General features: G+C 42.9%; 1 protein-coding gene across 1 annotated transcript in view; it reads left to right on the plus strand.

Moving 5' to 3' along the window:
- The window catches only part of JAK2 (Janus kinase 2), a 2444284-nt gene that overhangs the window by 1481213 nt on the left and 950013 nt on the right, over positions 1-13058 (plus strand). The window lies entirely within an intron of this gene.

Raw genomic sequence — 13058 nt, forward strand, 5'->3', positions numbered from 1 at the left:
TTATTCCTAATCCTGTCCACCGTCGTCACACCCAGTGCAAATCTTAACATCTTTAACTCTGCCACATCCAGCTCAAACTCCTGCCTTTTTGTCAATGCCACTGTCTCCAACCCATATAACATAGCTCCTTCCCTTGTATTCCTACAGATACTCGTCTGTCACAAATCACTCCTGACACTCTTCTCCACCCTTCTCCACCCACTCCATCCTGCCTGTACTCTCTTCTTCACCTCTCTTCCACACTCAACGTTACTCTGAACTATTGACATTCTTTACAAAATGGATCCCCTGCCAAGAGTAGTCCCAGTGTTTGGCCAGTGTACCAAAGCCTTAAATTGCATAGACATTGTATGTCAGGTGTGCTCCCCACTCAAAGCATAGGGCATAAAGGTGACGTACTGACATATATACCTCAGAACTTCTTTGCCGCCCGTCCAAACACCATTATTGATCATCAGTCTGAATGCTTCTTCATCTGTGCAGGTTAACAAGCCATGTTTCAGATAAGTGCCCCTTTGGGGTTTCTTCTTATCTATTTTTCCGTGTGTGTGTGTGTGTGTGTGTGTGTGTACATATATATGTATGTGTATATATATATATATATATATATATATATATATATATATGTGTGTGTGTGTGGTTTACATGTCATCCAGAAGGAGAAACTGTCAGTGTGAGAGGCAGAGTCCCCCATAAAGATCATCATGAGCAGTGTCTTTTCTGTCTGAGTGTTTCTTATATCCATATGCAGTAATCTATCTGCATTTGTCCCCAAGACTCTACATAATTTCTCCTCCTTATCAATTTACCTGTAGAACCAATGTTTTAAATTGTTGGTGTAAGGTGCTATGGCGGAATTTTTCTGTCGTGAAGGTCAGCCACCTGCCTAGAAAAAAAAGACAAAAAACTCTGGTCTGATTTTGGTTGCTGTCTTGCCTCCTCTAGATGTCCCTCTCAAGGCTGGTGAAAGCCCAGAGGATCATCTGGTTGTTTTATCAGATTCCTCTGCTACGACCCCTTTCAGAGGCTGGCATGGATCTAACTTTTTTCACATTTGGAGGCTGTGCTAATGTCTGCTTTAGATGTTGAGGGGGAACCTCAGCTGATTATTTCTGAGGGACTGTGGGAGCGGTAAAACAAATCCTTGTTTGGAAAGAGATTCCCGCTATGTTGGCAAGGGTTGGAATCACCCAGGGTTTTTAGGGTGGATGTTGCCTAGAATAAAAATCAGAAAACTAAACCTATTTCCCCTGCTGATAAACATCCTCAGCATGAATGGCAGGATTTTACCCAGTGGTTATTTAAAGCAACCTTAAGGAGTTTCTTTGCCTGCTCCTTCTTGTTCTTCTACTCCCCTGAAGAGGCCCAGGGAGCAGTAATCATCTGAAGAGGATTTAGATTCTGGAGAAGAGTCTTTGGTATACTTTTCTCAGATCCCTTCTCTCTTGGAATTATGGGTCTGAGGAGGAAGTTTCTGGTTAATCCGGACTGCTCTTTTGAGGAGCACTTCTTTGGGGATACTATTACTCTTATAAAGGAATGTTTCAGATGGGACTTTTCTCAGGTTTCTGATATTCAAAAGAGGTATTACTCCTCCAAATGGAGTCTTCTAAGCTTTCTGCCATACCTCTGTCTTGTCTGCTCTTCTTGACAATTTTCAGTAGCCTTTGTGGCTCCTGACTCTCAACCTCCAGCACCTAAGAAACCTGGTAGATTTTACAAGGTGCCTGATGATTGTAACCCCTTGTACAGATGTCCTTCTGATTATCCTTCTGTAGTGTCTGTCTCTTTTGACAAATCTTTTAAACTTTTCTTCTCTACTAAACTACTTCCTTCAGTCAAGGACAGTAGGGCTGTGGAATGTTTAGGCAAAAAGGTGTATACTGCTGCCACCCTGGCTTTTCAGGCTATTGATTACCAGACTCTTATGACCAGGTATGTTCTAGCTATTTTGTCTCAAGCTTCCAGGCAATCTCTGACCTCCCTGATTCAGAAGGGAAGGTCTCAGCCCTTTTTCAATTAGGTTCTACCTCTCAAGTGGCTTGCCACTCTATTAAATGTAGTTATGATGCAGCTGATGCTTTCTAGGGCTACTGCCTTTGGTTCAGTTTTGAGATGTTACTCTTGGTTTTGTCTCCATCATTTATCTGATGATATTAAGGCTAAATTGCTAGATGCCCCTCTTGATGATAAGAACTGTATTTGGTTCTGCTGCTGAGTCCCTCCGGGGTAAAGGCAAGGCCTTGCAGGACTTGAAACATATTTTTGTGTTTCTTTCCTCTCCCTAAGTTCCAGAAGAATTATCCATCCAAATCTATTTTTGTATGTAGATAGCCTCACTATCCTCCTAAAGGTAAGAAGGGTTCTAGAAGTGTACATCCTGCTAAGTCTACCCAAGACTCCTACTTCTCAGAAGCCTCCTTTTCAAGACAAAGCAGTTACTATTTGACAGTTTGTTTCCCCTTTACCTAGGTCTGTTTCCCCTCTCCCTTTTTCTTTCCCTGTTCCATCCCAATTAGTTATGGGTCACTTGAGGCTCTTGGGCTCTTTCCATCATCCATCAGGGATACTTCATGGTGTGGAAATCCCCTCCTCCTTTTCTGGGTATCCCTCAACCTCCTCAGGAACACTTTCCTTTATTTCCAGACCTGCTTCAGAGCATTTTGGTCCAGGGCACCATTCAAGCTGCACCCCCTGCCCAGGAAGGGGAAGGGTTTTATTCCAGGATGTTTCTGGTTCCCAGGAAGGAAATCATCTGAAGACCCATTTTGGACCTTTCTCAGCTCAACTCCTTTCAGATGCTGTCCCTTCAAACCCTGTTCCCTCTTCTTCGTCCCTAAGCTGTCATTATTATCCCTGGATCTCAGGGATGCTTATCTTTACATCACAGTTCATCCCCTTTCCAGTAAGTTTTTTTCATTTCTCTGTTTCTTCCTTGCATTTTCAGTTCTGTGCTTTGTCATTTGGCCTCTCTACTGCCCCAAGGATATTCACCAAATATCTCTAAGCCTCACTCCTGTCATTGCCTTTTGTAGGATGATAGGAGTTCAGATCTTTTCCTTATCTGGGTGACCTGCTCATTCAGGTTTTATCACCTCCATTTTACAGTTTGTCTCGTACAGTGTCTGAGGTTTACCATAACCTTTCAGAAGTCAGTCCTGGTTCCTATGTTTCTTGGTTGCAGGATCAAGACAATTCCCATGCTAGCATCCCTGCCTCCTCCCAATGCTTTCTATCTAATCACCTTTTTTCAGTCCTTTCTTCCTGTGGCTTTAGTCATGGCCAGGAATTTTTTCAGGGTTCTCGGATTCGTAGCCTCCATCATTCCTATACTGCCTCTAGCTACACTATATATGAGAAAACGATTGTGGTTCCTGAAGTCAGTGTCAGCTGAACATCATCTGTCATCAGCTTTCTCTCAGCCCAAGATTTCCCTTTCAAGCTCCGGTCCCCTCTCAGGAACTTTTTTTGGACAAGAGGTGCGGAACTTCCTTCATTACGTCAAGGACCAGGGTCTCTGACCTCCTCATCAGAGGTCAGATCACATCAACGTAAAGGGGATAAGAGATCTCCTTTTAGCTCCTCAGACTTTCCATTCCCTCTTTCTTTCAGGGCCTCTCAAAAACTTCACAGACAATGCCACAGTGATGTGGTATATCAACAAGCAAAGGGGGACATGGTCTACCTTCCTTTCAGTCTGACTCTTCAGGTATAGGATCTAGCTGTCCAGTGTCAAGTGACTCTTCAGGGTGTATAAATTCAGAGCAGAATATAGTGGCAGACTGTTTAAGCAGGTCCAGTACACAGGCTGACAGATGGATGCTTCACAGAGATGCTTTTTTGGGCATTGTTCTTCAGTGGGGTATTCCACATGTAGATCTTTTTGCCTCCTCTTTGAACAAATTCCTGTTTATTGCACCAGAGTTCCAGGTCCTCTGACTTGGAAAGTGAATGCCCTATCTTTTCCTTTCGAAGTGAATGTTTCTGTATGCATTCCCTCCCTTTCCTGTGATTCAGAGGCCCTTGCTGAAGGTAAAGGAAGGCTCCTCCACAGTCTTGCTGGTGACTCCCTTTTGCCCCAGACAGCATTGGTTCCCTCCTCTTCACTTAGCCAGGGGCAATCATCATATGTTACCTCACAGGGTGGGCCTTCTCACACAGGACAAGAGGTCTCTGATCCATTGCCACTTGTCCACTCTTCAACTGACACTATGGTTGATAAGGTTTTGATCCTTTTAGACATCTTTTTTTTTTTTCTGAGGACATGCTTAGGGTTCTGCAGGAGACCAGGAAACCCACTACCAAGATAATTTTATGTGGGAATCCCTCTGGTTTTCTCTTAATTGTGTGAATTACTCCATACTGGGTTAGCGTATTCTTCTGTTAAAGCTCACCTTTCAGCTGTTTCTGCTTATCTGCCATTGACTCTTCCTCTTGTGTCTGTGTATGAGGTCAAACAATTTCTTAAAGGCGTTCTTCATGTCAGGCCTCTCAGGAAGCCTATTCCTCCTTCCTGGGACATCAGATTTGGTCTTGAGTAATTGACTCGGGCCCCTTTAGAGCCTGCGGCTTTAGCTTCCTTGCATCATTGTACATGGAAGACTGTTATTCTTTTGTCCCTTACTTCAGCTAAGAGAGTCTGTGAACTCTAAGCTGTTATAGCTTTTTCTTCCTTTCTTAGTTTTTCATGGGGACAAAGTGCCTCTTCGTAATAATCCTTTCTTTTACACCCAAGGTTGTTAATGAGTTGTCTCTTAATTAGTCTATTAGTTTGCCCTTCTTTGTTTTTTTTTTTTATTTATTTATTTATTTTTTTATCTCAGATCTGTTTCTAGGCAAACCATAAGGCCATTTCTTTATGCTATTCCTTTCATGGAAAATGTCTTCTATGTCTGTAAGGGCTCATTCTACTAGAGCTGTTGCTTCCTCTTGTGCTTTTTTTTAATTGTTTGGATACAAATTCCATACTTGAGGGTATTACTTTGACTTCATTACAAACTGAATGTTTCCAGAGCAAGAGCTATCCTGCATAGGTTTCTAGGGGGCTCCTCTCAAGTTTTTTTCTTTTTTACTCCCTTTTGTAAAGAATACTGCAACAGTGACATGGAAGGATATAGTGTGTGTAAAATATTACCATAACAGTAGATATCCTTCTCTTCACTGGTGCAGTGTTCACACCCTATTTCCTCCCCTTTCTGCTGTGCTCTTTTCCTTCTGTCTTCTTGGCCTGGAACTCTTTTCTTTTTTTTTCCCTTCTAGATGCACATGTTCCTCCTAGTTTGTAGGAATAATTGTTCTTCCTGGGGCTTTTCAATTCTGAGGTAAGTACATTTGTACATCACCTTTATGTCCTACACCTTGAGCAGGGAGCATAAGTGTGATGTATGGCGTCTTTAAAATCTAAGGCTTTGGTATACTGGCCAGCCGTTGGGGATCCCTTTTGTAAAGAATACTGCAACAGTGAAGAGAAGGACTGCGGTGGTAGTGCTGCGGTAGCGTTGTTGCGTTAGTTAGATGTTGCCCGTTCGATTCTCAGTTAGAACATCTTCTGGGTGTCGACATGTGTGAATGGGCGTTCCTTCGTTGAAGGTTGTGCATTAGGCCCGGCAAGCCAGTACATAAAAATCTACTGCCAATCATTAGCGGACCGGAGTTCCGCTGTGGCGACCCCTAACCGGGAAAAGCTGAAAGACACAAACAAACTGCAACACTGAAGAGAAGGACATCTATTGTTAAGATTTTGTACAACTGTACTTTCTAGGGGCTGTCTCCTATAACATACAATACACAACCTACTAAACAAATAGTGAAGAAAAATCAGTCAGAAATCTGAATATCAGTTTACAAAAATATTGCTGCCTGGTGGCTTGACTTTTTTTCTTCAAGGGGATGAAGTGCAACAGCTTTACTTTGTGTTTCATGAAGTAGAAACTTAACATATTAAAAATCCAATATCTGTTAATAACTGGATAAAACTTAACATGCACTAATACATCCGTTAAAGTTTTTCCTATAATGTTACCGTTAATAGAACATATGACCTTCCCTTTTGAAAGAATAATCCATGGTCAATCAAAAACCAGGTTGAACTTAACAGATCAAGAACATTTGAAAACCCACCAGTAGACTTCCATATAAATGTTTTTGCAGAGAGGCAAACCCCACAACACCCTATGAACTTATTTATGTAAACTCCATAGTTAGACAACAGTGTGGAAAGTAGAAACTTCCTGTTAAAGTGGTCCCTCAAAAACAGCAAGCCCATTGTGACTAAATTTTCTAGACACACTGATAAAACATAATTTTATCCAGATGTTTGTTGTGTTACCCTGCTGCAGTCATCACACTTGGGTTATCCTGCCGTCCGGCAGTCCCGCAGTCGGCCCGAATTCCAAAGTCTTAGTCCGGCGTCGGTTGCTGTCGCTTCTTCCCTGACGTCAGTGCACCAGGGGTATACAAGAGGCATCCGACGCCATTTTATTCAGTCTTTCTTGCCGCGCGGTGCCCGAAGCAGAAGCAGTTCGCAAGTGCCGGTTGGCCGACACCTGAGATTTCCGATTCGAATTTCAGTCCGAAGTCTTCAATAAAGCTAAGTACCCTTTTGGGGAACCTTTTCTTGCCTCAGTCCGATGTCAGAAAAAGTTAACAATTGCATTTCTTGTGGGAAGCAAATACCTCATAAGGACTTCCATTCTTATTGTATTCCTTGCCTTGGCCCAGACCATGACGTCACAGGTTGTTGGTTTTGTGCTAGGTTTAATAAACGAACTATCAAACGCCGTTTTGACTTCGCACGCCATTACTTTGGTATGAAATTTAATTACATCATGCCGTCGGAGCAGCTGACGACCGGCATGCATAAAAAACGCAAGGATAAGGACAGGCAGCCTAGGAACAAGCCAGACTCCGAGGCCTCTGCTGGGCCTGTTGCCGGTTCTCCGGTTTTCAGTGAGGCGCCTACTTCCGACACCGGAGACGGAGACCCCCGGTGCAGTGAAACACCTTCGGTTGCAGAAGGTGTCTTCAGACTAACTACACTCACCATTAAATCTTATGCTAAGCTTAAAACTCCTTTAAAACCAAAAAAGACTGTACATCAGTCTACAATTCAAGGCCCCATGCCTAAGAAACAGATGCTTAAGATGGCTGAAGATTTGATTACCCTAATCGGGGGTTCCCATCACCCTCCAGATAAAAGACCAAGACAAGAGGAGGATTATGCTTCCTCTGACCAGGTTTAAGTTTCCTCAGATTCTTCTGAGGAACAGGATTACACTTTTCCCCCTTATGAAGACTCTGATGCTGAAGACTCTTTTTCCTCAGCATCTCCTCCTGAGGACTACTACTCCTTTGGGGAAACTTTACATACCATGAGGGAACATTTCCACTGGGAAGGCCAGGACTACTCTGATTCTAAGAAAAGACTCCGAGAGTTCCTTTTACTACCCCAGCATAGACCACTTGTTATCCCTCCAGTTTTAGATATTGTGGATTATTTTACTTGGAGTCTATTCTAAATCCAGACTCTCTACCTCCTGCTTCAGCCAAACCAGACAGATAATACAGAGTACCTGACTCACACAAATTCCTTTATAAAAGTCCTGTGGCTGACCCAGAAACAATTTCCCAGGGTCCCAAGGGGGCTAAAACTTTTATGGCTAAAAATCCTGTGCCCTCTGAAAGGGATTCCAGAGCCCTAGATAGATGGGGAAAGAAAATATACACCTCAGCAACTCTGGCTATGAGAGCATTACATTGTCAGTTTCACATGCTGAAATATCAGCAATTCCTGCTGTCTCAATTAAAACAAAAAATGAGCACACATACTGAACAGTCTGAATTCAAGGAAATGCAGGATCTGTTGCATGCAGCTGAACAGGTGGGCAAACATACTTTACAATGTGGATTTGATTCATTGGAAGCTTCCTGTAGAGCAGCTGTTACTGGGTCTGTCATACGTAGACATGCTTGGTTAAAAGAACAAACTCTACCTGATCTTGTTAAAGCAAAATTATTGGGTGCAACTTTACAGCAGGATGTATTATTTGGTGTCAAAGCAGAAGAGGTTTTAAAGAAAATGGAGGATAAGGCAAAGTCTATGCAGACGGTCAAGGATTCTTTACAGGTACAACCCCCTCGTTTCAGCAGAAATTGGCAAACAAAAAACTGGTCCTTTCCAGCTTCTGACAGATCACAGAGGGGCAAATACAGACGCTCAAGGGGCAGAGGTCAGTCACAAGGCCCTTACAAACCTCGCCAATGGGGTACTGCTACCCAGAAAGGAGGAGAAGACTGTACCCAAGCTAGCAGAAGACAAACACAATGACTCAATCCTCAAACTACCAAGCAAATCTCTCCTGGCAGCTCCCTTGGGAGGAAAATTAGCATTTTTTGCAGACAACTGGCACATCATCACAAAAGACAAATGGGTCCTAAACATAGTCTCACAAGGATACAGATTCCACTTTCTTACCTTGCCAAGGATAAAAGGAATGCCAAACCTGCCACCAAATCAATGGGCAGAGGCACAAAAACAAATTACAGCTCTCATGGACATGAGAGCAATTCAACAGGTACCTATACTGGAGCAAGGACAAGGATTTTACTCAAGACTCTTTCTAGTCCCAAGAAAAGACAAAGCATGGAGACCCATTCTGGATCTTTCAATTCTGAACACCTATCTGCAAGTACCAAAATTCAAGATGCTAACACTACAGCAGCTTCTTCCCATGCTGGGCAAGAATGCTTGGCTAGTAACGTTGGACCTCAAGGAGGCATACCTGCATGTCCCTATCAGACAAAATTGCACAAGATACCTCCGCTTCATTGCAGGTTCAATGCGTTATCAATTCTCTGCACTGTCCTTTGGCTTATCTACTGCGCCCAGGGTCTTCACAAAATGCCTAGCACCAGTAATTGCATACTGCAGACAAAGAGGAATTTAAATATACCCATACCTGGACGACTGCCTTCTTCAAGCAGAAAGCAAGGACATTCTTTTAAAGCATCTGGCATTTGTCAAACACCTTCTAAGTTGCCTAGGGTACACAGTAAACGAAAAGAAATCAAAACTAGTGCCCTCACAAAACATAATATTCCTGGGTGCCAGCTTAAATACAACGGCCCAGATGGCTTATCTCATGCCAGACGAGCAACAACAGCTGACTCAATATTTCAAAATAATGGCAACAAAGACCCAACTCCCTCCAAGAAAAATTCTGCAGGCCTTGGGATTCATGGCATCTTGCATTCTACTAATACCATTTGCAAAACTGCATATGAGGAAATTACAATGGTACCTGAAAAGCGTATGGACTCAGCACAGCCACAGCTTGGAAACAATGATACCACTCATTCCCTGCCTTCAACAGGAGTTTCTATGGTGGGCACAGGCATGTCACCTCAACAAGGGTCAGCCTTTCACCTTACCCACAGCCAGGCAAACTATGACAACAGATGCATCAGACTATGCCTGGGGATCATACATGGCAAGACAGTGCATTCAGGGCAAATGGACTACAGATCAAAGGCATCTGCATATCAATCAAAAAGAAATGCTAGCAGTACAGAATGCCCTAACAGCTTTCAAGGACCTTCTACACCCAGGACAACTAATAATAAAGATGGACAATACCACAGTAATGTGGTACATAAACAAGCAAGGGGGCACACATTCCTACCCTCTATGCAGGCAAGCAATGACCTTGTGGAACACGGCACTGTCTCACCAGGTTCAGTTACAAGCACAATTCCTGCCAGGAAAGAAAAACACATTGGCAGACTACCTAAGCAGAAACGTCATCGATCCACACGAGTGGAAACTAGATCCACAAGTATTTGCAATGATGGCTCAAAAATGGGGACGCCCAGACATAGATCTGTTTGCCAGCCCCCAAAACTACCAATTTAAATTTTGCACAAGGACATTCCATCCACAAGCTTGGAAAGTGGACGCCCTCTCATTCAGTTGGAAAACATTAACAGTGTATGCCTTTCCTCCACTGCCTCTTCTAGCAAAGGTACTGCTGAAAGTCAAATTAGAGAGGCCACAAATGATACTCATTGCACCAGACTACGCCAGCATTGGTATCCAGTTCTAAGGAACATGGCCCACAGCCCACCATGGATTTTACCACAAATTCCTCACCTGCTCACCCAGCGAGACAATCCGATTCTACACAGCCAGCTCAAGACTTTAAACCTGGCTGCATGGCAAATTACCTAAACAACCAGCCAACACTTCTATCCAAAGCTGTTATGGATGTCATTCTAGAGGCCAGGAGGACCAGCACCAGGAAAACCTATTCAGACAAATGGAAAAGATTTTGCGCCTGGAACCAGGCTAAATGCCACAATCCCCTTGATCCAAACATTCCTCAGATTCTACAATATTTAACTGAGATGTTGCACAAAGGACTTTCATTTTCATCTATTAACATCCACGCCTCAGCAATTTCAGCTCATTACAACACGGATCCTCCTTTATTCTCACATCCACTCCTAAGAAAGTACCTCAGAGGGGCTAAAAACATAAGACCGCCCAGGTGAGCGTCAACACCTACTTGGGATCTCAACTTTGTTCTGGAAAAGCTTACACTGCCGCCCTTTGAACCAGCTTTTTCAGCTGATTTAAAATTTCTTTCATGGAAAACTGCCCTGCTACTAGCAATAACCTCAGCTAGAAGAGTTTCAGAGCTACAGGCACTAATGGCAGTGGAGCCTTCCTCATTTTTCATCAAGACAGAGTATCTCTACGAACTAACCCTTCCTTTATGCCAAAGGTGGTATCCAGTGTGGCCCTAAACCAAACCATTCATTTGCCCACCTTTTTCCCAAATCCCCAGAACAAAGGAGAAAGACTCCTGCACTCTTTGGACATTCACAGGCAATTACGTTACTACTTGGCTAAAACTAAGGCTTAGAGAAAATCTGACCAGCTCTTTGTAGCCTATGCTGCAGGATCACAAGGAAAAGCTGTCTCAAAACAGACCATTTCTAAATGGATAGGGCATTGCATATGTTTCTGCTACACGCATCATGGGAAACCTGTACCTGCTAACATTAGGTTCCACTCCACCAAGGCTACAGCTACATCAGCAGCCTTTCTCAGGGGAGTGCCAACCAAGGATATTCTGGAAGCTGCAACCTGGAGTTCAGTGCACACCTTCACCAAACACTATCACTTACCTCTATATTCTAAGACTAGAGCTGGTTTTGCCACTGCAATTTTGCAGGGCCTACTAGCTTCTTCTAACCCTATTTAACTCCACCACCCATCCTTAGCTTTGGGATTCAACCCAAGTGTGATGACTGCAGCAGGGTAACACGATGAACATAGTACAGTTTTGTACCTACCATAAATGTAGATGTTCGAGTGTTCACCCTGCTGCAGTCCAGGTTACACTCCCTCCATCCCCTCCGACCTAGCTGAACTTATCTATACCCACTCTATCCTGTACAACCTCTGTGGTGTATTTGCTTGTGCCTGAAGGTTTTGTTTTATTTTTATATAGCTATATATATATATATATATATATATATATATACATTGCCTACCTATTGGGGGGACCTAACATCTGGGGCAAGAAAAACTGAATAAAATGGCATCGGATGCCTCTTATATACCCCTGGCGCACTGACATCAGGGAAGAAGCGACAGCAACTGATGCCGGACCAAGACTTTGGAATTCGGGCAGACTGCGGGACCACCTGATGGCAGGATAACCCAAGTGTGATGACTGCAGCAGGGTGAACACTCGAACGTCTACATTTATGGTAGGTACAAAACTGTACTTTGTGTGTGGTCATTTTAAACCCTGATTAGCTGGTTCTTTATTACCTGTAGGGAAACTGTATATCCCTGTGCAGTTAATATTTTATTCAGACAAGTTTCTTTCCTATAAGTTACAAATTGAACTTGTAAGTGACAGAGCCTTAATAGCTTCATAGGTAAGTAAGCACTAGACAGTCTACAGACCCTTATAAGCCTAGCCAGAAACCCCTATTCGAAACTCCTCCAACTCAGAGGGGAAGACTAGATAGAGTGGGGGAAATGTGATGCTGCCCCTCCAGTTGTCTAGGTTTACCTTGAAGGATGCTGCTCTACTTCACAAGTGCTGGAAATTGTTCCAGAGGCAAAAGATACTTTGGCATATGAATCTGTCACACCAATATTGCCTTATTTGTTGATGAAGGTTTAGTTCTTTTAACCAGGTATTTAAGGTACCACTTGTTCTGCAAGATAATAGGAGGTCAATGGGGGAGGGGAGTGGAATTTTCATGGCTCGAAAAACTACACACAGATCTCCACAAAGGAGTCTGTAAGAGACTGATAACAGGGACAAGACCTTGCCAGTCTGTCTTGATAACCAATGTATTTGAGGCCACTGATCTTTTTAGTAATGAATATCTGAGGTATTTTAAGTTGAGTGATGTGCTTAGATAAATACTTGCAAAATGGTACATTATATTCAGTAATGGGTCTGTTGAGATGGGAGTAAATGTGAATTTGGATTTAGTGGAGATGCCTTTGGTAATTAGATGAGCTAGACAGAAGACTTTTCAAATTACTTTGGCGATATGGCAAAATGATAAAGAATTATCAATGAGTACTTAGATTCCTTACTCGAATGTTAGGTTGGAGGGATATGTCATCTGTATGGTATGAGACAATGTTTTATTTACCAAAATTGAGCTATGCTATACTTTTTTCACATTTAATGTGAAGCCATTGTCCTTGCATCAGTTGTTCCATGGTCTTAACACTTGGTGGAGCAATTGTGAGTCAAATGAGTATCAAATAACACTCAATTTACAGTCATCTGCAAACTTTGATAAACATAAGCCAGAAGAGTTAGCCTGAAGGTCTGAGAAATAGATACCAAATAGAAGGGGTCCAACACTGAGTCCAGTGAGACTCCTGTTTTTCGCCGTTTTTCGCCTTCATTAGTGCCACTTGTGACTCTAACCACACAGGTCCTTTCAGGCAACCAGTTACCTATTCACTACATAACATTAGGAGTTGTATTCATATTTACAAGTCTGTCAGTAATGCCTAC

Source organism: Protopterus annectens, chromosome 2.part0 (genome assembly GCF_019279795.1).
Source record: "Protopterus annectens isolate FY-2018-M chromosome 2.part0, PAN1.0, whole genome shotgun sequence".
NCBI lineage: Eukaryota > Metazoa > Chordata > Ceratodontiformes > Protopteridae > Protopterus > Protopterus annectens.